The 22683-nt window shown below is 47.7% G+C and overlaps 1 protein-coding gene across 1 annotated transcript in view; it reads right to left on the bottom strand.

Moving 5' to 3' along the window:
• LOC149367371 (arrestin domain-containing protein 3-like) overlaps positions 1-1253 on the bottom strand; it is a 277472-nt gene extending 276219 nt beyond the window's left edge. Inside the window, exon 1 of the mRNA XM_089555390.1 lies at positions 953-1253. The gene's annotated coding sequence lies outside the window, so the exon portion shown is untranslated. The remainder of the gene's footprint in view (positions 1-952) is intronic.
• Between the last annotated feature and the right edge of the window lie 21430 nt (positions 1254-22683).

Below are 22683 nucleotides of genomic sequence, written 5' to 3'. Positions count from 1 at the left end.
GAAACTGCGCGTTAGATCAAGCACTCGCGCACCGGCGCTGCTCGGATGAAACCGCGCACTTCCAAAAGCTCGTTTCAACAGGCAGCTTTTACGCCAAGCTCTTTTGCATGCTGCTGTTAATCGAGCAAAGCTGGTTACAGCCTTCGTTGAAGGTATATACGTCAAGCAGTTTGCTTCTCGGCCATGCTTTGTGGCTCGCTTTGCATCGCCAATGCTGCCCTAATCTTGGAGGTGAAAGGAACTCAGGCGCCCTTAAGAAAGCTGGAACTCGCACGACTGTGCCAAGAGCCCGCCTGCCCTGTCTTCGAATTCGACAAAGACTGTACACGTCCATGGCAAAGCGCTTTGCGATTAACCCGAGCAATGTTACTGGTGTGAAAGGTAAGACCGAACACCGCTTACTCAGCATATTCGCTTGCGAGCCACTTCGGCCGCGCAATGCTCTTAGGAGCGCTGTCTTGCGTGCCAGAGCGTCCGTCAACCATCGCCCCACTCTAGGCTCAGCATTTGTGAGCAGAGCTCACGGACGGCCGCGAATGTTTCCCAGAACTCTCGTTTTGAGGATAAAGCTGTATTTTTTTTTCGTCTGTGAATACTTCAACCAATGTGTGCATGAATTCGTTCTAACGTCATGGGCCTAGTTAGAATCTCTATTCACAGCTTATAGCTCAGGGCTAAGCCGACCCGAAAGTGCTAGGAAATGAAAGTCGGTTAAAACTTCATGGAACTGAAATCGAAGGTGAGAGGTTGGGCTTTGATGACAGAACAGCCCAGTCCGGGCCCGATGAGAGCGATGGCGCAGTGCCTGCTCACACAGCGGCAGCAGCGCAAGTGTGGCCATCCACTGACAACCGGTGGTAGGCGGCGCCTTCACCTCGGCCCACACCTGTGGGCCACGGCCACACGCCATTCGGCAGCGCGCTCCCCCGAAGAGAAGAGGCTGGACACTCACCGGTCGTGCGTGGCGGCGCGATGCCGTTAGCTCCAGCGAGTCTCAGCCGCCTCGCGCGTTGCTCCGCCGCCGACGGATGCCGCGCTGCGTCCGACGCAATCCGGGCCACCCATGTTCGGCGGCCGCTCTCGGCGAGGTCTCGGTTATCCAACGCCTCTCGACGCACGGAATCGACACTTCGGGTAGGGGGGAGCACAGCACACGCAAGGAAGAAGCTCCTCTGGAAGCCTCGCACCGGCAGCCGTTCGCTCTCCCACACGATTCACAATCGGCCCAGCTAGCGGCGGCCGTCGACACTGCTTTCTCCGAGCGCTCCGCCCGAGTGGCCCGCCTCGCTAGACGATGGCGGCGCCACCTCGTGCGTCGCCAGCGGACTCCCCATCCGCATCTCGGGATGGCCTCCTCCCGCGCTGGGGAGTGACAGCGGGTAGAGAGGAAAAGTTTGCGCGGACGGTGTGCCCAGTGGGCGCGTGGTGGCGCTGCCAGGCATTCAGCTGAAGCCTGAGTTCGCCTCTCGAGCCTGGCCGAGGTAAGCTTCTCTTAACGCGAAAGCGCACCGCTCGGCCAAGCAGTGGAAAAGAAAGAGAGCACCGTGCAAAACACTTGGCGCTGTTTCCTGCATGGAACCATTGGACCGAAGTCCCTACAAAGCCCGAGGGAGCTGGGCGAACCGAGACTGCTTGTGCCACGAATTATCCCTAGAAGGCGACTGATCAATGACAGTGCGTCCACATGGAAACAAATATATCAACACCGGAAAAAATGCTCGCTTTTACCTAACGGTGGTTTCTACCTCCGCCAATGTAGAGAGGGGGAGGTGAAGGTGCTCGCCTGCACTGCGAGGATAAGGAGGACAGATTATGTTGCCGTCCGGCAAAATCATAGCGCAGGCACTACGCCCAACAGGCCTTCAGAGCCGCTGACCGTCCCAGAATACTGATCGTGCGGCGTCACGGCGAAATGTTTCACGTCGCGGCAGACAGGGTGCAAGTCGGAGCTGCTGGCTTTGAATGCAGAGGTGAGTTAAAAAACTGGCGCTAATTCCAACTAGCCAGGCGTGATCTCTCGGGAAAGCGTCCGAATCCCACCCACTGGGTCCACTTCAGAAATTGGGATCGATGCACAAAGGCCGCCGTTGTGGGCAGATCGAGCGGCACCGTGAGCGCGCTGATTTCCTGCGTCGCAGCAGTTTACTGGTACCGTACTACGTGGTATCATTTATTGATCTTGTGGAGTTTACTGAGCTGTGTGTTCAGACGCACTAGCAGCGTAAAATTAATTTATTTATTTATTTATTTTATTTGTACATACTATCGGTCCAACCTGGACCATGATAGGAGTGGACAAAACACCAAACTTGTGGCATACGCAGACCAGCAGGAACAAGATGCAGTCAGTACAGTAGGAACCATAAAACAGTGTTAACAAAGTACTGTCATTTATTTATTTATTTATTTATATATATATTTATTTATTTATTTATTCAAAATACCTTACAGGGCCCAGAAGGGCATTGAGTAAGGGGGGCAAAAACAATAGATTAAGCAAATAGGAAGAATAAATTAAAAACAACACGTGATACCAGGCAAAAATTAAACACAATTATAAATATACAGGGCAAAACGAAACTACAAGACATACATCACCGCGGGCAACAAAAATTAAAATAGTAGCAAGAATGCATCGCATGTGCCCAATACACATCAAAAGAAAAAGCAGTAGCCATAAAAAACATACAAATGGTTGAAATTGCACAAGAAACCAAAACTTTGTAAAATACCAACGAGAAGAAAAGGGAACCAAGGACACAGAACAACCTGAAACAAGACACAATGTCGTTAAAGAAAATATTTGTGCAGCTGGTCTTGAAATGATTGGTGGTTGCCGATAGATGCGTTACTGTTGGGAAGATCATTCCAAAGAATAATGGCACGTGGAAGTGCAGATGAATTGAATGCTAGGGTTCTTCCGTAAATGCGTTGAATGCTATACTGATTATGTAGGCGGCGTGAAATGCGTGAAGGCTCTTCGAGGGGCAAGGGAGATGGCCTGGTGCTGTGACGATATTTATGAAGTAAGCATAAAAGAGCGATGGAGCGACGAATATGTAATGGTTCGAGGGAGATATCAAGTTTAATCTTAGTGATACTGGACTGGGGGTGGTACTTTTGTGTGATGAAACGAGCGGCTCTATTTTGTACGGATTCAAGCATGTTGATCAGGTAATTTTGATAAGGGGACCACGTAGGTGAAGCAAATTCTAGTTGATGGTTTGGTTTATGGGGTTTAACGTCCCAAAACGACTGAGGCTATGAGAGACGCCGTAGTGAAGGGCTCCGGAAATTTCGACCACCTGGGGTTCTTTAACGTGCACTGACATCGCACAGTACACGGGCCTCGAATTTCTCCTCCAAAGAAATTCAACCGCCGCAGCCGGGATCGAACCCGCGTCTTTCGGGTCAGCAGCCGAGCACCATAGCCACTGAGCCACCACGGCGGCCAAATTCTAGTTGAGGACGCACGATTGTTAAGTAAGCGACTATTCTCACGTTATTAGGGGCGTTTCGCAAGTTCCGGCGCAGGTACCCAAGTGATCTTGAAGCTTTGGCACAGATGGATTGAATGTGTGTGGCCCATGAAAGATTATCCGTGACGTGAATACCTAGATACTTATAAGATGATGTCCGAGACACTGCGGTACCTTCAATGGAGTACGAGAAATTAGAATTAGTACGCTTGCGGGTGAAAGAGATAGCCTTGCATTTAGATGAGTTGAGCATCATTTGCCATTTACTACACCAATTTGAAATTAAGTTCAGGTCAGTTTGGAGGGCAAGGTGATCATGCATAGAATTAATGGGCCGGTAAATGATGCAGTCGTCAGCAAAGAGTCGTATAGAAGAAGATATGTCTGTGGGCAAGTCGTTAATGTATATTAGAAACAATAAGGGGTCAAGAACACTGCCTTGGGGTACGCCAGACTCTACATCACTGAGTGGGGAGGTGAAATTGTTAACTGCAGTGAACTGCTGGCGAAATGAAAGAAAGCTACGTAGCCATGACAGTGTTAAAGAATAAAATACAGGTGAAAAATTGCAGGTAATAAAAGATTCTCTTTATATACTTTATTGCTTTATATGTTTAGCAAGACGGACGGAAAATTGTTCTCGAGATTGTGCATTTACAACTTCCTTTAGCAGCCCCATTCCATTCGGACGCTATTACAGGAGAAAAGGAATATTTGAAACAGTCCCTGTGAAATTTCACTATTTGGACATGTCTACTATGTTTATTACGGCTTATGCGTGTTCTTGTTTCGTTTAGATATCGCTCTTTTCCCCCATGCACTAAACTATTAATGACACAACAAAAAAGATTTAGTCTTTTTTCTTTTCGCCTCTGAGAATGGAAAGGCAAATCAGCTTTCGCATAAAGGGGTGCCACGGAATCCAGCCTTCGGTATTGAGCGAAAATGAAGCGTAAGGCCTGTCGCTGTACTTGAAATGAAACGCCAACAAGCGAATGGATTCGACAACTGCACAGCTGGACACTAGGAACGGAATATACCAGAGCGGTTGATTTTCTCATCGAAAGCACAAAGACCGCTCTTCAGAGGTGTTAATAGACCAGTCTGTTATTTCTGTCCAGCCGCTAATATTTTTGATCGCTTGTGCTCGCGTGTTATTTGTTTTGTTCGCGCTTCATTTGATGTTGATGGCACAGTCAGTGTCCATGGCTTTCGCGTGGTGTAGAGGTGACGACGACTGAACAGAGCTCATCTCAATGCCCGATTTGAAAAGAAATACTCGAGGCTGAAATAAGCTCCAGAAGAGAGAGGGCGGCCCTTAGGCGGGTGCAGACTGCGGCGATCATGTCACTGATGTGCGATGAGCATCAGGGACTTTTGAAAACGGTGCACGTGGTCTGGTAACAGGAAGAGCCAAGAAGATGGAAGGAGATCCGAGTGAGGTATCGAATGAGCGCTGTCATGGTGTCCATCACAGAATAGGCAGTTATGGGATGCTTCCGGGCAATCGTTTGCCTCCGAGTGGGTATTCTTCGGCAATAGTACAAAGGGCTTGAACTCTTTGGAGAGCTCGGATGTTAGTCCTTCTAACGTTTCCAAGTAGCGGAACACTACCTTTGGAAGCCCGAGAATGAAGCATTCCTGGCAGTACAAACAGGTGCATGGATGCGAACCCTCCCCCCCTCCCCGAGAATGTGAACAATCGTGGTCGATTACTCTTCCATGTACGAGATATGTGCATTCCATGATGCCTACGGCCGATGATCACTCCAAGAAAGCAATGACTTTTTTTTTCTAGTTTGCCGCTTATACAGAGGGCGTAATGTGATGGCCATATGGCTTCACGTGCAAAGCCAAAAAAATAACATTTCTTCGGAGGTAAGGCGCAAGAGCATACGTGAAGCCTCGCTCGAACCTTTAAGGCGCGTCACATCTGATGCCGACTGGGGCCAGAGATGAGCGAATGTTCCGGGTTTGAACCCGGCCACGGCGGCCCCGTTTCGAAGGAAAAAAAGCGCAAAAGGCGCCCGTATGATGTACGATATCAGTGCATGTTAAAGATCCCCAAGTGGTCGAAATTATTCCGGAGACCTCCACTAGGGCACTTCTTTCTCTCTCTCTTCTTTCACTCCCACCTTCCTCACTTTTTTTACGGCGCGGCTCGGGCGTCCACCTGGACGTAAGACAACTACTGCGCCATTTCCATTCCTCAAAAAATCAATTCCATTTCATTGTCTCATTTTGGTCTCTCCTCCTTCATTATCATCCTTAAACATCTGGCCCTCCCTCACCCTCTCGCACGTTTGGTAAAACTTCCTAGTCCTCCGTTGCCCTCACTCTCACTTTGTAAAAGTTGCTGGCCATCACTCACCCTCACCCTCGCAGTCAGCAGGTTTAACATTATAGTTATTTTATTGCATAAGCAATACTGGACATCGGATATCTACATCATTTTGCTATTGCCGCAGGCCACTGCATAACATTTCAGTGGGTACCTGCTCACTGTGGCATTCAGGCTAATGAAAAAGCAGATCAAGCGGCCCGTAAGGGCCATCAACATCGGAGATACATTCGAACTTTTTTCACGAAATTTGACGCGTCCCAAATGGCTAAAAATTTTGCTTCCGAAGAAATGTATCGGCTTTGCAATTTGCCGACACATCAGTACCAATTTCTTCACTCAATCGACCCACATCTTAGATCAAGACTCTCACCCAGAATTCCTCGACATCTGGAAACACTTTATCATCGACTTCGTCTGAATGCTGCATATACAAACGTCTTACGATACCGTTTTAGACAAATGAACAGTCCGCACTGTGACAACTGTGCCTCGATAGAAACTGTGGAACATATCTTGCTTGAGTGCCCTGCGTATGCTAACGAGCGTGCGTACTATGAACATTGCATGCAGAAGATCTGCTCAGTGCCCCTAACAATGGACAAAGTTTTAGGTCCCTTAGCCTGCCTTAGGCAACAGAGACTTGCAATGAACTTTCTTTTTACATATTATGGGGTTGAAAAGGGGGAGATAAATGCGTTCTTCCCGCTTAAGCGCGGCTGACATAGTTCAAAACCGCCCGGACCCCACCCCGTGGTCGCGTACGCTACCGAGCGCACGCCGACCACGGCGGGCCTTGCTCTACGGGAACAAAGGAACGACACACTGGCTGACACAAACAAGGCATTTATTGCTATAACAACAATAACGCCAGCTAGCAATAAAATACACTGAGGAATCGAGGATGTCCGACTCACCAGCACGGTTAAGAGCGAACGTTCGCCCACGGTAGGGCAAAGGGACAAACTCCGAGGCCCGACGGGACGGGCTCGGCGGGAGCAAGTTCCGACCAAGAGGCGCCCGCGGCGAAGAGCGGAGTGGCGCGCGGAAACGTCCGCGAGCTTCCGGTTCCCAGGGAGAAGAGAGCCAGCTATCCCTCGCGCGCGCGCAGCAAAACGCCATCCGTGGCGCTGGTGTCGCTGCGACGCGAGCGCCCTCCCCTGTTAGTTAAAAGTAACCGAACCCAGAGGAGTGCTTTTCGGGGGCAGCTAACAACAGTGGGGTGTGCAATGCGGGAAAGCGAACGCAGGGGACGAAGGCGTCCCCAGAATATTTAAAAGACATTGGACATCTCGATAAGCTCTAAATTCACTTGCACGTTACCTTCATGCATTCTTCATGCAGTGAACTTCGTCAGCCCATTTGTCGGACTATGCACTCCATCATTCCATAGGTTACATCAATACTCGCCATTGCATCCTTAGTACCCGTTTCATGGCCGCATTTTTTCTTCATTTTTTTTTCACCTCTTCCACGCTGCTCTCCTTCTGTCTTTATCTCCCAAATTCCCCTCCCTACGCAGAGTAGCATGCCAGCAATTTTTAAACGTCGGCTAAATTCTCTGTATTTCATTAAAGAGTCTCTCTCTCTTGACCAGGTGTAACAAGGAGTCCGGAGACGCCTCAAATAGAATCTTGAGCATCTTTGAAGTAACACCATCAGGACCGGGAGCAGAAGCTAATCTTTGAACAACTTGAGAAAGCTCCGAAAGAGTGACTTTAGTGAAATAATTACCTGGCGTCTTTTGCGCAAACAACATGGGACGTAAAGGAAATAGAGACGAGAACCGCTTATGCAGGCCCGCGGCAATTGATTCAACCGCCTCGATAGCTTCCCTAGGTGACATAACTAATGACTTTAAATTACGAGAAGGCAGGACCTGTTTTCTGGACCGTAAAAAGCCAAATAATGCCCGCCGGTTGCCCGACTTTGAAAGATAATCAAAATGTTCAGAGTCATATTTCTCTTTCGCACGAGAAACTGTGCGTTTAAAGGTGGCTGCTATGCATTTATAATCTGTCCAGTTATTTCAGCATTCGTTATAAAGAAGCTTTTTCCATACTGCCTTCCTCCGCCTGTAACCCCCATTTACAGTCCGCGTTCCACCAATGATTAGAGCAATTCCCATTTGAGGGCCGCACCAGGAACTCCGACTTTTTCCGGCGTTCCTCCAAAGCCAGGCATACGAGGGGGTACCCAAAAGAAACCGGACTAATTTTTTCAATCGGCACAGCTTCTCTGGTACCGCGTTTTGCCGCTAGGAGCGCATAGAACGAACATTTCAGAGTCAGTAAGCCGAGCGCCGTCGCTGAAGGAGGTCAGACTAGTTTAGGCAGAGTTTTAGAGTGATGACTGTTTTATGTGAGTGTCGTTTTTGCAATGGCTGATTTTCGTGAACAGCGCGCGCCGGTGAAATTCTGATTTTTTCTCGGACAAAGTGGAACGGAAACTCTTGAAATATTCAGAAAGACGTTCAAGGACGATGCTATGGGGACAACTCAAGTGTTCCTGAATTAAATCCTGAATCAAAGCAACAGTCATGCCAATAGAAAACTTCAAATTCACCTCGCCTCAAGAAACCTCGTCAGGTGAAACCAAACCTCAAAACAATGCTGATTTGTTTTTTCGACTTGAGAGGAGTAGTCCATTCAGAATTTGTTCCGCAGGGTCAGGCAGTTAACCAGGCTTTCTGTTTGGATGTTTTGAAAAGATTGGGCAACAGTGTTTGGTGGAAGCGGCCTGAGTTGTGGCAGACGGGTGACTGGTTTTTCCACCATGGCAATGCCCCTGCTCACACAGCCCTGTCCCTACGACAAATTCGGACCAAAAATGGCATGACCTCTGTTCCTCAACCTTCATACTCACCCGACCTTGCCACGTGCTACTTTCTTTGTTTCGTGGAATGAAAAGACAGGTGAATGGAAAGCGTTTCACTGATGTTGCTGAGGTGAAGAAAAAAACGACGGAGGGACTGTCAAGCATCACAAAAGATGAATTTAAAAAATGTTTTTGAAAATGGAATGAAAGATTCGACAAACGTATCATTGTAAGTGGAGAGTACTTTGAAGGATATTGAAGGTCTGTGCTGAAAATGTGAACAAATAAGTTCAAACAAAATTAAGTCCGGTTTCTTTTGGGTACCCCCTCGTATGCTTGTTGACTGGTGGTCCTCGGCGATGTTAGAAACTGACGCGAAGGCAGAGCGCAACATCGTCTGAAATTTGTCATAATTTACATGCGTCCGCAACGTACGAGCCGCAGGTGTTACACGACATATCATATCAAAACGAACAGGTATATGGTCACTTGAGGAGCCGTAATCAACAGTCGACCAATTCATTATGCCAATTCCAGGACTGGTGAATGTAAGATCTAAAACAGATTTAGACTGAGCGCAAAGGTAAGTGGCTGCTCGGGAATTTTAACACGTAAGGCTGTTATGAGAAACCCAGTCCCAAAGGCGCTTCCCACATAGATTTGTGCGGTAGCCCCAAGACACATGGTGTGAATTGAAATCGCCAGCCATGAGAAGTGGGTTTCCACAGCTAGCGAGAAGCGAATGGCAATCCTACAACTGCTTCTTCTTCATCGGCGTCCAGCGAAGGGGTCCAGCTTCTTCTTCACAATTTATACAAATACATCACAGGTTCCACACTTGGAACATTGTGTGAGGGGAGGGGTTACAATATTTAGCAGAAAAAAGATGGTACAAAGTGGAAAAACATAAAAGTAAACAATATTAAATACATTGGACTGCAAACAATTATTAAAACGTACTTGAAAGATTTGTGCGGTAGCCCCAAGACACATGGTGTGAATTGAAATCGCCAACGTGTTATATTGACACAGAAGAAAAAACAGCAAACGAATAGCGGCACTGCATGGATTCAACTACACATGCGAACACAATTTATGTGCTACATCACGGATGCATAAAGGTGGTCAATTCGTTTTTGAACATTAATGGGTCAGGTAAGGTAGCAGCGCAATCCGGAAGACCATTACAACACTTGATAGCACGTGGCAAAGCAGAAGAATTAAGAAGATCGGCTCATGCCTTGTGAGAGCAGTTCAGGTAGCAAGGTAACCCGGCGGTCTAGCGGCCTTAAGTCGAGCACGGCTCCTCTGTTTGGCATACTACAGTGTGCACTTCAGGACAGGCAAGCTGATAGAGACTTCAGTAGGGTCGTCAGTAACGGCGGGGTATTCCAGCGGAGGAAGGAACGAGATACTCAACTAACACTTGTTGCTGGGCTAGTCGGTGAATAGTTCTAAGTACAAAAGTAAGCGCAAAACACGAGACAGTCACCAGAAAAGGTGAAACGCGCATACTGACAACTGATTCTTTATTGAAAGAAACAGGTAATATATAGGCACACCGTCACCCCACCTATCAGCTGCAGCAAACATCAGACTGATGTAAAGGGTCATAAAAGCGATAAAAGACACAAAGGCTTGTGTCTGAACACTTCAGATCTGAAGTTTCAGTGCACAGGCCTTTTTATTAGGGTTTTCTTGCTCCAGGTCTTTTTTTTACTGCATTTGTTAGGTTTTTATGCAATATTGTTTTGTTATCATCCTGTTGGATTCCATTCAGTCATGTTCCTTTGGCCCTATACACCACGTGTCATGCTTTTTAATGTTCTTCCGTCGCTTTAATCGTTTTTAGCTACGACGCGTTTTTTATACTTTGTGTCTTTTATCGCTTTTATCACCTTTTACATCATTCTGACGTTTGCTGCAGCTGATACGTGGGGTGATGGTGTGCCTATATATTACCTGTTTCTTTCAATAAAGAATCAGTTGTCAGTAAGCGCGTCGTCCTGTCCACCTTTTCTTGTGATTGTCTCGTGTTTTGCGCTAACCTTTGTGCGTAGAAGGAACGAGATACTCTCCCGAGCCGCGGTTTGAGCGAACTGGTTCCCCTCGTCATCGCGCGTGTGTCCAGGGATCCACGCGAGGCGGATGCGCACGTTGCCCGATGCCAGAAAGCAGTTTTCACACTTTCCTCTTTCAACTGCGTATGCGACGTTTTCGTATGTTACTCTCTTTTTCACCTTAGGACACTTCGGGGTAAAGCGCAGGACTCTTAGCTCAGAGGAGAAGCTGCAGCGCTATTTTTTCGGGCGCCTTTTTTATCTAGGGCGTGTCCTGAAAACAGATAGGATACCGTTCGAGCTACTTTCGCCCTTACAAAAAAAGTTTTAGACAGTCTATGAGTGTCTATAGACTTCTGTCTATAAAGTCTATACACTGTCTATAGACAGAAGTCTATAGGCAATACAAATGCCATAGAAAGTCTATAGACAGTCTACAGATTTATGGCCATACACATTTAGTAGAATTTTGTCTAAAAGCAATAACTATAGGAAGTCAATACAGTCAATAAGAAGTCTATAGACTGTCTATAGACCCTTTCTATAAGGGCGAGGTTGTTTTCATACGGTGCTTTTCAAAGTATGAGGCGGCACCCGAGGGAATAACGGGCAGAATATATTATACGGCTTATGACCTCCAAAATACAGCCGCGCCATGCTTTACTGCCTGAATGTCTTTCGGCAAACACGCGGCTTCGATTATGAAACAGCACACAGCGTGCAAGTTGGCTTCTGCTTGAAACGGCTTTGCAGACACGTGCCAAACGCAATTGATTTCTGGCTGTTACGTCATCAGGCAAGGCACCGCTATTGGTTGACGTCAACGCGCAATAATGTGTTCTGCGTTGCCCACGAACGCCTCTGTCATTCTGGCGGCAGCTGTCATGCGGGACAGTGCCACCCCCACTGCTTCCTGCGAATGCGCAGCGTTGCTATGGCCTGCTTCCCACGGCGCTACGGGCCGAAAACCGTTCGAGGAGCTGTCTCGTGTGCTGCAAATTTCAAATTATGGTTTGGTTGGTTTATTGGGGTTTAACGCCCCAAAGCAACTCGGGCTATGAGACACGCCGTAGTGGAGGGCTCCGGAAATTTCGACCACCTGGGGTTCTTTAACGTGCACTGACATCGCACAGTACACGGGCCTCTAGAATTTCGCCTCCAACGAAATTCGGCCCGCGTCTTTCGGGTCAGCAGCCGAGCGCCGTAACCAATGAGCCACCGCGGCGGGTCAAATTATACGCTAGAGCATACTGAGCCGGACAACCCGAACTCGCACCCGACCGCGGCGGCCGCGTTTCGATGGAGGCGAAACGCAAGAGGCGCCCGTGTGCTGTGCGATCTCAGTGCTCGTTAAAGATCCCCAGGTGGTAGAAAATTATTCGGAGACCTCCACTACGGCCCCTCTTTCTCTATTTCTTCTTTCACTCCTCCTAAATTCCTCCCTTCCCTTAAGGTGCGGTTCAGGTGTCCGCCGAGATATGTGAGACAGATACTGCGCCATTTCCGTTCCTCAAAAACCAATCTACCAATTTTACTAATAATTTTCGACTTTGTTTCTTACTCCATTATTGCGCAGAGGGATAACCAGCGCGTTCTTCAAGCCTTTCTGGTACCATTTGAGTGTTCTGAAACGCATTGGTACGTGAAGGGCAACTTTGCGTTTATATATCACCGCTAAAGTCCCTCTAAGCTATTAGCGTTTAGTACCGCTGTTTTAAAAGCGCCATTTAGAGTTGGAGTTATATTTAGTAGCCTGTCCGTCTTCGGTGCTCGCTGCCACCAAGGCTGCAATCAGTGGCCCTGAGGATGACTTGTAGGACGAGAGGCACGAGTGGGACCCGAGTATGATTTCCAGGCATTTAAGCTTTCGCTCTTGGGCAAGCACAGGTATCCCTTTTAAGTGTTCGAGTTTTCACTCACATTTACTTGTATAAAAGTCAGATAAAACGACAACAAAAAACAATTGAATCGCGCAAAGCATGACGAGTTCTTAGTTGAAGGAAACTGAGCAGCAGCCCAGTTGAATTTCATTTCTAGGACGGGATAACAGCTGTTCTCAAATCGTAACGAGCTCTGTTTTAATTCCTAATCCTGGAGCTGGTACTTTCCCACTCTAGCGTTCGTGCTTCAGATATCGTGTTCTTGTTTTTTTTTTGACGTTTATGATACAGTGCCTGTTTGTTTTAGTTTAATTTTGTTTAGTTTATTGGGGTTTAACGTCCCAAAGTGACTCCGGCTATGAGGGACGCCGTAGAGGAGGGCTCCGGAAATTTAGACCACGTGAGGTTCTTTAACGTGCACTGACATCCCACAGCACATGGGCCTCTAAAATTTCGCCTTCATCGAAATCCAGCCACCACGTGCCTGTTTGTTTTGTTTAGTTTATTGGGGTTTAACGTCCCAAAGTGACTCCGGCTATGAGGGACGCCGTAGAGGGCGGCTCTGGAAATTTAGACCACGTGAGGTTCTTTAACGTGCACTGACATCGCACAGCACATGGGCCTCTAGAATTTCGCCTTCATCGAAATCCAGCCACCACGTGCCTGTTTGTTTTGTTTAGTTTATTGGGGTTTAACGTCCCAAAGTGACTCCGGCTATGAGGGACGCCGTAGAGGAGGGCTCTGGAAATTTAGACCACGTGAGGTTCTTTAACGTGCACTGACATCGCACAGCACATGGGCCTCTAGAATTTCGCCTTCATCGAAATCCAGCCACCACGTGCCTGTTTGTTTTGTTTAGTTTATTGGGGTTTAACGTCCCAAAGTGACTCCGGCTATGAGGGACGCCGTAGAGGAGGGCTCTGGAAATTTAGACCACGTGAGGTTCTTTAACGTGCACTGACATCGCACAGCACATGGGCCCCTAGAATTTCGCCTTCATCGAAATCCAGCCACCACGCGCCTGTTTGTTATGTTCAGTTTATTGGGGTTTAACGTCCCAAAGTGACTCCGGCTATGAGGGACGCCGTAGAGGAGGGCTCCGGAAATTTAGACCACGTGAGGTTCTTTAACATGCACTGACATCGCACAGCACATGGGCCTCTAGAATTTCGCCTTCATCGAAATCCAGCCACCACGTGCCTGTTTGTTTTGTTTAGTTTATTGGGGTTTAACGTCCCAAAGTGACTCCGGCTATGAGGGACGCCGTAGAGGAGGGCTCTGGAAATTTAGACCACGTGAGGTTCTTTAACGTGCACTGACATCGCACAGCACATGGGCCTCTAGAATTTCGCCTTCATCGAAATCCAGCCACCACGTGCCTGTTTGTTTTGTTTAGTTTATTGGGGTTTAACGTCCCAAAGTGACTCCGGCTATGAGGGACGCCGTAGAGGAGGGCTCCGGAAATTTAGACCACGTGAGGTTCTTTAACGTGCACTGACATCGCACAGCACATGGGCCTCTAGAATTTCGCCTTCATCGAAATCCAGCCACTACGTGCCTGTTTGTTTTGTTTAGTTTATTGGGGTTTAACGTCCCAAAGTGACTCCGGCTATGAGGGACGCCGTAGAGGAGGGCTCCGGAAATTTCGACCACCGGGCGTTCTTTAACGTATACATACACCCGACTCTAGCATTTTGCCTACAACGAAATGCGACCGCAGCGGCCGGGTCGAGCTCGCGCCCTTCGACTGAGGGCTTACTCGTCCTTCAATGCGAGCCTTTTCTAGTGTGCAGACGCTACGCTCATATCGCTTTACGGTCTACTTTTGAAGACTCCATGTCATCCGAATCGGGGGTGGTCACCTTCTGATCGTCCACGACTTGATTTCTTTTTATGTCGCGACTCATGTAAGTGCGTAACTGTGAGTTAATAAAGCACTACTTTCGAATAAACACAGCTTCTGGTGGTATCACTCATTTGTGTATTTAGTGAAATCACTCAAGCAATGTGATTCACTTTGTAGGGTTGCAGCACTGACTTTAAATCCTTATTTATTTAAGAAGGCGTCTCGTGAAACACGCAAAAGCGTACTTTTATATGACTCGCTACAAAAGCCAAGGCCAACCACGACGGAGTCAGAACGATTGGGACACAGTGGCGAAGAATTAACCCTATTGAACACCGCTAATGCGACTTAGCTGACTTAGCTTCTCAGTAAAAAAATTGCCGACGATTACGTCACTTCCTAAAGCGAAATTTGAACGCCGCTCATCAGCTGTTTGAGCTTTTCGATAGATTGAGGCAAAGAATTCGAGCAAGACAAGCATGTACAATTACAGACAACTGGTTATTTTTCACACATTTTCCTTATTCAAAAAACATTTCCCTAACAGCTCTTGATTGTCATGAAGGAAGCTTTGTGGACGGAGAAATAGATGGATATATACTCGACTTCATGCAACAATGCCTGGTTCTCAAAGACGAGGTCTGCGCCAGTATTTCGCGAGGTTGTCACAGCTGTGGGAGCCGTTACGAGCGAGAGGAACGGAGTGCTCTCCCGCATAAGTGGTAAGAAATTCGCGTTTGTTTGTCTTCATATCTAAATTAAAGTCCCCACCCACCCTGCCACCCTGGCAGTTAATGGTTGGGCGCGAGTTCCCTCTCCGTTGTCAGCGCTCTTGCATGCAGCCCACATCTCTCTCTCATCACCGTACGCACCTACAAGCGCGATTGAGGCGTCCACTGACCCAGGGAGCCAGTTATGTAATTCCTTTCCTTAAAATGATCGGAGCGTAAAGCGTTGTCAACGCCAACGCCAATGAACACAATGAACGCCGACGGCCTATGGCTTGAGCGCCGTGTTTCTGGCACAACGTTGTCAATGCCAACGCATGCAGCCCACATCTGTCGCTAACGCCACGTAACTTAAAGCACGATTGAAGTGTCCACTGTTCCAAAAGGGCAGGTATGCGCCTTCCCTCTGGTTCAGGTGTCCGCCGAGATGTGTGAGACGACACTGCGCATTCATTTTCTCAAAAACCAATTTACCAATTTTGCCCTCTGCTTTCCAAGCTCCCGCTCCATTGGTTTCGCAGCTTAAAGCGCGACTAAGGTGTCCACTGCTGGTTACAAAGGACAACGGCGACGCCGCGAAACGCAGAAACGGGCGCCAAAGAGCTGCATTCCTTGAACCCCTTTTCTAGAGAAACGACAAGGCCAACGACGACGAAGACAGAGCAGTGTTCGGACAAGTCGGCACATGACATCATAACTTGAGCCGATTTAGCGCGGGAAAACGAGATGAACGAAGAAAGACGTACCACAAGCGCTGACTCGGAACGAACTTTTATTCGAAGAAAACATTCTTTAAATGGTTTCCTATCCAGGAAAACACCAAAAGTAAAGGAAAACAATCAAAACTACTGATCATACATGAACGGTGACAAGACAATCCCATCATCGCCTGTGGCGCATTCGCGTGGGACAGTTAGATGTCTTTTCCGAATAAATAAGAGAGCTTTTTATCATTGAGAGCGATGGAAGGGTCGCTGATGGACCCGCCACTGTTACCGTGAATATGAAATGCCTCCATAATTTCACGTGTTAACCTATCCTTATGTTTGGCGAGGGTGACGGTGTTAGAGAAAAGAGGAGTGCATGCACCTTTCTTCCAATGTACCTTTCTTCCAAGAATCATTGGACCGGGAATTGTAATGTTCACTCAAACGAACATTTATGCATCGCCCCGTCTGGCCTATGTAAACAGCTCCGCAAGTACAAGGGATCCTGTACACCACCCATGGGACAAAGCGACTCTGATGGTTGATCTGGCAACCACCCATATTTTTCTTGTGTGTGTTTGTTCCCTTCGCTTTTACCTCCACTTGCCTGTACACACGGTGAAATTTGCTCGGTGCTGAAAACATAACGTCAACGTTGTATCTTCCCGCAACATTTTTTAACCCATGCGCTGCACCATGAGTGTACGGCACTGCCACAAACTTCTTTCTTTCCCGTTTCGGCCTATCACCCTTCTTCACCCATGCAAGAAGTTTATCACATGCCCGAGAGTTCAAATGGGAGTGGTAACCGCTTGACCTTAATCGGGCAGCCTGACACATCGCACTCTCATTAATCCTATCTTCACAATCTTGAGAGTGGGATGTGTCAGGCTGCCCGATTAAGGTCAAGCGGTTATCCCTCCCATTTGATTTCTTGGTCATGTGATAAACTTCTTGAAGTCTAGAGTCTGACGGAAACCCGTCTGGTCGGGATGGTACATGACGAAATTAGAAGGCGCCGACCAAAAGAAAGGATGAGAGACGTTTCGGCTCCCCCACGGGAGCCTTGTTCACAATGAGGCAGAACGTAGCTGCGTTGTCCATTTTACACACGGCGCAAGAGCGAACCCAGGCACCTGGCGTAGATTGGGGGCAAGTTCCCTTCATTCCGATTAAGCGTATGCGCTGTCGTCTGAATAATCAGCGATTACAGATAGAGGCGTGATATCTTGTCCTTTTCTTTTTCGATAACACGTGCCTCTGCCCAGTCTATGTTGCGTTTGGCGGATACTGAGTGCTCGGCAAGCGCATTTTGATCTGCGCGCCGGTTTTTGGCGTCACTCTTGCGATCACGCAGTCTCCGCTCAAGTCAGCCGACTCGCCAATGTACACAGACGGGCAGTCCGCACATGTTATCGAATAAATAACACCTGGGAACTTTTCCTTCTTCAGCTTATCTTTGACGTGCACAAGCTGACTCCTCAGCTTTCGAGCGGGTACATGTGCGGTCTTTACATCGTATGACCGTAATATGTGCGCCAAAGGTTCGCTGATGCCAGGGACATAGGGAATCGCGGCTCGTTTCTGGGACGTTCCAATTGACGCTGTACAGAGTCCATGACGTGTGCAGGATAACCACAGGTGGACAAGTGGTTAATTGGTCCGCTCTAAATTGGAATATGCTTCATCGGTGTGGAACCCTGGGGTGAAATCTCTCATTTCTGACTTAGAATCAATTCAAAACCGCGGTTGTCGCTTCATTCTTTCCAACTGTCATCGTACTAGTAGTGTAACTGCCATGAAAGCTCACCTTTCTTTACAGCTTCTTTCCCATCGCAGGTCAATAGCTTCATTATGTACTTTTCACAAAATTTGTCATAATCCTCATCTTAAAGAGAAGTTATTAAAAAGACGCATTGATCACCGCCACAAAGTTTGGATCCCTCCGTGTCGCACAAGATGTTTTCATGATTCGTTCATACCCAGAACTTGTGTCAGCTGGAATCACCTTCCCCACAATATTGCTGTAATTACTGATACTGCTGTATTTCGTAACACTGTTATTAATTTTATATAAGTATGTGTCCATAACTTTGTTAATTTATTAGCTGCTGTTTTCGTTTGTGTTTTGTTTTGTGAAATGCTGCCTTTTGTTAATTCTGTTATTGATTTTATACCAGTGTTTGCTGTAACTATATTCAATTTTTCTAGCTGCTGTTTTGTGTTTGGTACTTGCATGTATTCCCACTCCCCTCTGTAACGCCTAACGGCCCTGAGGGTAAATAAATAAATAAATAAATAAATAAATAAATAAGGGGACAAGGGCCCCGTCACAGTCAGGGCTGAAGGTAGTAGTAGTCATTCCTGACTGCATAGGAAAACAGGCGATCAAGATCGACACTTTGCATTGACGATGAGGCTAGCACGAAATCCGATTGCGAATGACAGGCACATAAAGATGTCCCGATGTACAAAAAAAAAACAACTGCGTTATAGGGCAACTGAAGCGGTTTTAGAATTTGATGAGTTTAAGGTTGTCGAATGTGCGAAATGTGCAGGTAAAGCCTGCGAAATCATTTTGCTCTAGCATTTGAATTGGTGGCGTATTCGCCGAATAAAGTCGTCGTCGGCGTTCGGGCTTCTCTGAAGTGCACAGCGACGGGCAGAGGCCCCGTTAATGACGTCACGTAGGACGGCACTACGTTTCCAGCGAAGAAACGGTTGTTCCATGGAAGAAAATCGACGCCGTCGAAGGTGAAGCTCACGGTGCATTGTTTGGCGCCATCTGACGACGCACAGCAGCATGCAGGCGTAAGCAGCGGACATAAGAAATTTCGGCAATAATGACGTCACTGCCGAGTTTGCTCGCACTCCTCCAACGTAGTGAGGAGAAGCCCAAACATCGCGGTTTTAATCGACAATTATGTCACCATTTTGAATGCTAGTGCAAAAATACGTTGCATGTTTTATATAGAAGCTCGATAGATTTGAATTCTTGAATAACCTCGAATCCTCAAAAAACCATTTCAGCTTCCCTTTAAGCACTGAGCACACAAGGAAAGGGAAAAGAAGGGCTCATTGTGATACACATGACGGTAGACAACAGTCACCGGTACCAAGGAGCATAGCGGGAATTTTTTATTTTTTCTGTTGTTCATCAGTAAGAGATTAATAGGATAATTATTTTTTCAATATAATTGATTATAAACCAGATCAAAAAACAACCAGACGCTGCTGGTGGAATCCGAACCCACGACCTCTGAATTTCGCGTCCGGTGCTCTACCAGGCACGTTTGTGGGCGAATTAGTGACCGAACATATAACGAAACACAGCGCAAAAAAAAAAAAAAATGGCTGGTGGCATTCCTAGGCACAGTTTTTAAAGCGCAGCTCTTAAGCGCCCATTCGTGAGTTGAGCCGCGTCACCGTCGCCGGTGTTTCGATCGAACGAGAGTGCCGCCGCTCGCTCATAGATGGCACCATATTGGTGCGTGCCGTGCAAAATGAATCAAGCAAAAGCAGTAAGCCGCTGGAGAGGTAAGAGGAAGAGACGACGGCGGCGGAATAAGGAAATTAAGGAGGCCATCGAACAACGACGGGCGGCTTCAAGGGAACACAGAGAGACAATGTGGGCGCGGTTATCTGGAGAGGAAATAGGCCAAAAATGGGATCTTATTGAGAAAAAAAAAAACAGCAAGTTCAGGTCCTCGTCCAGGCTAAAATAAAGCATTCCTTTGACCACTGGCTGGCTGAGGTTCACGCTGCAACTAAAGAGGGGCCAAGAAAATTCGGGAACCATATAAGCATATAAGCTGGCTGGGTAAAAGGAATCAAACAAAGCAGGAACAGACTCAAGATGCTGAGCGAAAATGTTTAGAGAGACGACGACGCTGTGAACTACATTACATTAATTCCTATAATAAAGTACGGAAATGATTAAGGCAATGTTTTCCTCTTTCACCACTGTTGTTCATGCTTTATGTGAGAAATATGGAAAGAAGGCTACAAGGAAGTAATTAATCTAAGTTATAATCTGTCGCACAGATTAGGCGGAAAGGTCCCTGAGCAAAGGCTCCCGGGTTTAATGCATGCGGATGATATTGTACTTTTACCAGATGGCCAGCAAGATTTCCGACTCAGGTTAATTGTTGTGGAGACGAAGGAGACACTCCAGGTTTAAGTTTTAGCGCAACTAAGTCAGGTGCGATGATTTTCAATGATACAACTGATCAGGTGCTTACAACACAGTGCCATGAAATACCCAGAGTGGCCGAATACCAATATCTCGAGTTACGGATAAACGAACGGCAGATGGCGAAGAGACGCCGGGATAGTGAAACATAGGGCATTATGGGGGTACAACAAATATCGAGTACTGAGAGGTATTTGGAAAGGAACAATCGTGCCGGGGCTTACTTTCGGGAATGTGGTTCTGTGCTTAAGGGCAGGAGATATCCACAAGAGTATAGAGATACTGTAAGATATCTACAACGACTGCACAACTACCATAGTAATTTATAAAGTCAGCAATAAAATTCCAATAAGGAAGGGTTTCAGGCAAGGTGGCACGTATCGCCTATGCTATTCACCGCCTGTTTACAGGAGATGTTCCGAGGCCTGGAATGGAAATAGTTGGGGATAAGAGTTAATGGAGAATACCTAAGTAGCCTGCGATTCTCTGATTCTCTGATGGCATTGCCTTGCTGAGTCACTCAGGAGAGGAACTGCAAAGCATGATCAATCAGTTAGACAGGCAGAGCAGAACGGTAGGTCTTAAAGTTACCATGCAGAAGCGCAAAATGATGTTCAACAGTCTAGCAAGAGAACAGCAGTTCACCGTCGGTAACGAGGAGCTGGAAGTGGTAAGGGAACACGTGTGCTTAGGGAACGTAGTGGCTGCTGATCCGGATCATCAGTGTAACGACCAGGTCAAGCAAGAACAGAATGAACGTTTATTGATAGCAGCTGCTCGGTTTTATAGGGGCAGGTCGATGTAGGCACGTGTGTAGGCGACAACGGCAGCGGTCGGTTCGGGATGGGCTGGCACGCACAGCGCATGCGTATCATGTACGATACATCTTCCCTTGTTTTTTGAATCTTGGGAATGCGTCACGAATTCACTTGGTTGAAGTTGTGATCGTAGTAAAGCCTGTTTGGCGGCCTCCTGTTTCTGGTGGACCGCCTCACCGCTGGTGTAGAGTGTCCGTCCGTAGATGGCGCAGCAGCTACTCTTCTTGGACTGGGCCCCTGCTCGTCGACGAGCTCGCACTCACTCTCGGACTCGTCACTTCCGAGCGCGTTTCTCTCGAAGGGTTCCAACGTCGCACTTAGATGCTTGCGGTTGCGGCGAAGCAGCTTGTTATCTTCGGTAAGCACCCGGTATGACCGCGGCGCTACCGGCCCCAGTACTTGCGCTTTGCGAGTCCACTGTTTGTGACGGATCCTAACCACTTCTCCTTTCCGGAGGGCCGGTAGAGATTTTGCGCCGGTGTCGAGCGGCTTGCGTTTGAAGACTGTTGTTTTTGGCTGTTGGCTGAAGTCGGGAGGTCGCGTACGCAGTCTTCTGCCTTGCAGGAGCTCATCCGGCGAACGACCGTCCTCCAACGGAGTCGAACGGTAGGAAAGCAGTCCAAGCCAGAAGTCTTCCCGTGTCTCTTGCGTTTTTTTCAGGATTTTCTTTACGATTTGAACACCCTTCTCGGCAAGTCCTTTAGACTGTGGAAATGCAGGGCTCGACGTAATGTGCTTGAACTCGTACCTGGATGCAAAAACAGCAAATTCGTGAGAGGAGAACTGGGGACCGTTGTCGCTGCAAACTTCCACAGGGATCCCGTAACGGGCGAAGATCCCACTCAATTTGTCAATGACAGTGCGGGCTGTTGTGTCGCTTAGTCGTTCAACCTCTGGGAAGTTCGATAGGGCATCATACACGCACAAGTAGGAACTACCGCCGTGCTGGAAGATGTCGACGCCGACTCTGTACCACGCGTAATGTGGCGTTGGGCGCATCAGAAATGGCTCGCGTTGAAGTTGGTAGGCATATTTCCGGCAGACTGTGCAACCTTTTAACATCGTTTCGATATCGGAGTTGAGTCCGGGCCAGAACACTAGCTGTCGAGCTCTTGCTTTACACTTATTCAGGCCCAAATGTCCCTCATGTATTCGTTGAAGCATTTCCGCCCTCATACACTTTGGGATGACTACTTTAGTGCCTTTAAACACAATGCCTTCAATCAGGGACAATTCCGCCGCAAATGGTTTCATGCTGCCACTCAGGTTACCGCCGGCTGTTATGTACCGTATAACCGACTGTAGATCCGGATCGTTTGCCGTGGCCTCCACAAGTCGATTAAGTGTTTTTCTGCTCACCATGTCCGTGACCGCTCCAACCGCATGAACTTCTACTTCGTCTTCAGAGGCTGTGATGTCCAGTGGTTTCTTGGGTGACGCCCTTGACAGCATATCGGCCAGCAGCAGCTCTTTCCCTGGTACGAATTGAAGGGAATAATCGTACTTGCACAAGCGCAAGAAAAACCGCTGAAGCCGTGGTGGCATATCGCCGATTCCTTTCGACGCAATTGCTAGGAGGGGGCGGTGGTCCGTCTCGATAACAATTCTTCGGCCGTAAACGAAATAGTGAAATTTTTCACATCCAAAAGTTATTCCCATTGTTTCTTTCTCTATTTGTGAGTACCTTTGCTCAGTCTCACTCATGACGCGTGATGCGTAGGCGACAGGTCGCCAGCTATCTCCGTGTCGCTGCAACAGTGCAGCTCCTAGCCCATTTTTTGATGCATCAGAGCTAATTTTTGTCTCTCTTCCTGG

This window comes from Amblyomma mixtum, chromosome 1 (genome assembly GCF_055824585.1).
Source record: "Amblyomma mixtum isolate Tamu chromosome 1, ASM5582458v1, whole genome shotgun sequence".
Taxonomy (NCBI): domain Eukaryota; kingdom Metazoa; phylum Arthropoda; class Arachnida; order Ixodida; family Ixodidae; genus Amblyomma; species Amblyomma mixtum.
This window is presented reverse-complemented; position numbering and strand designations above follow the sequence as displayed.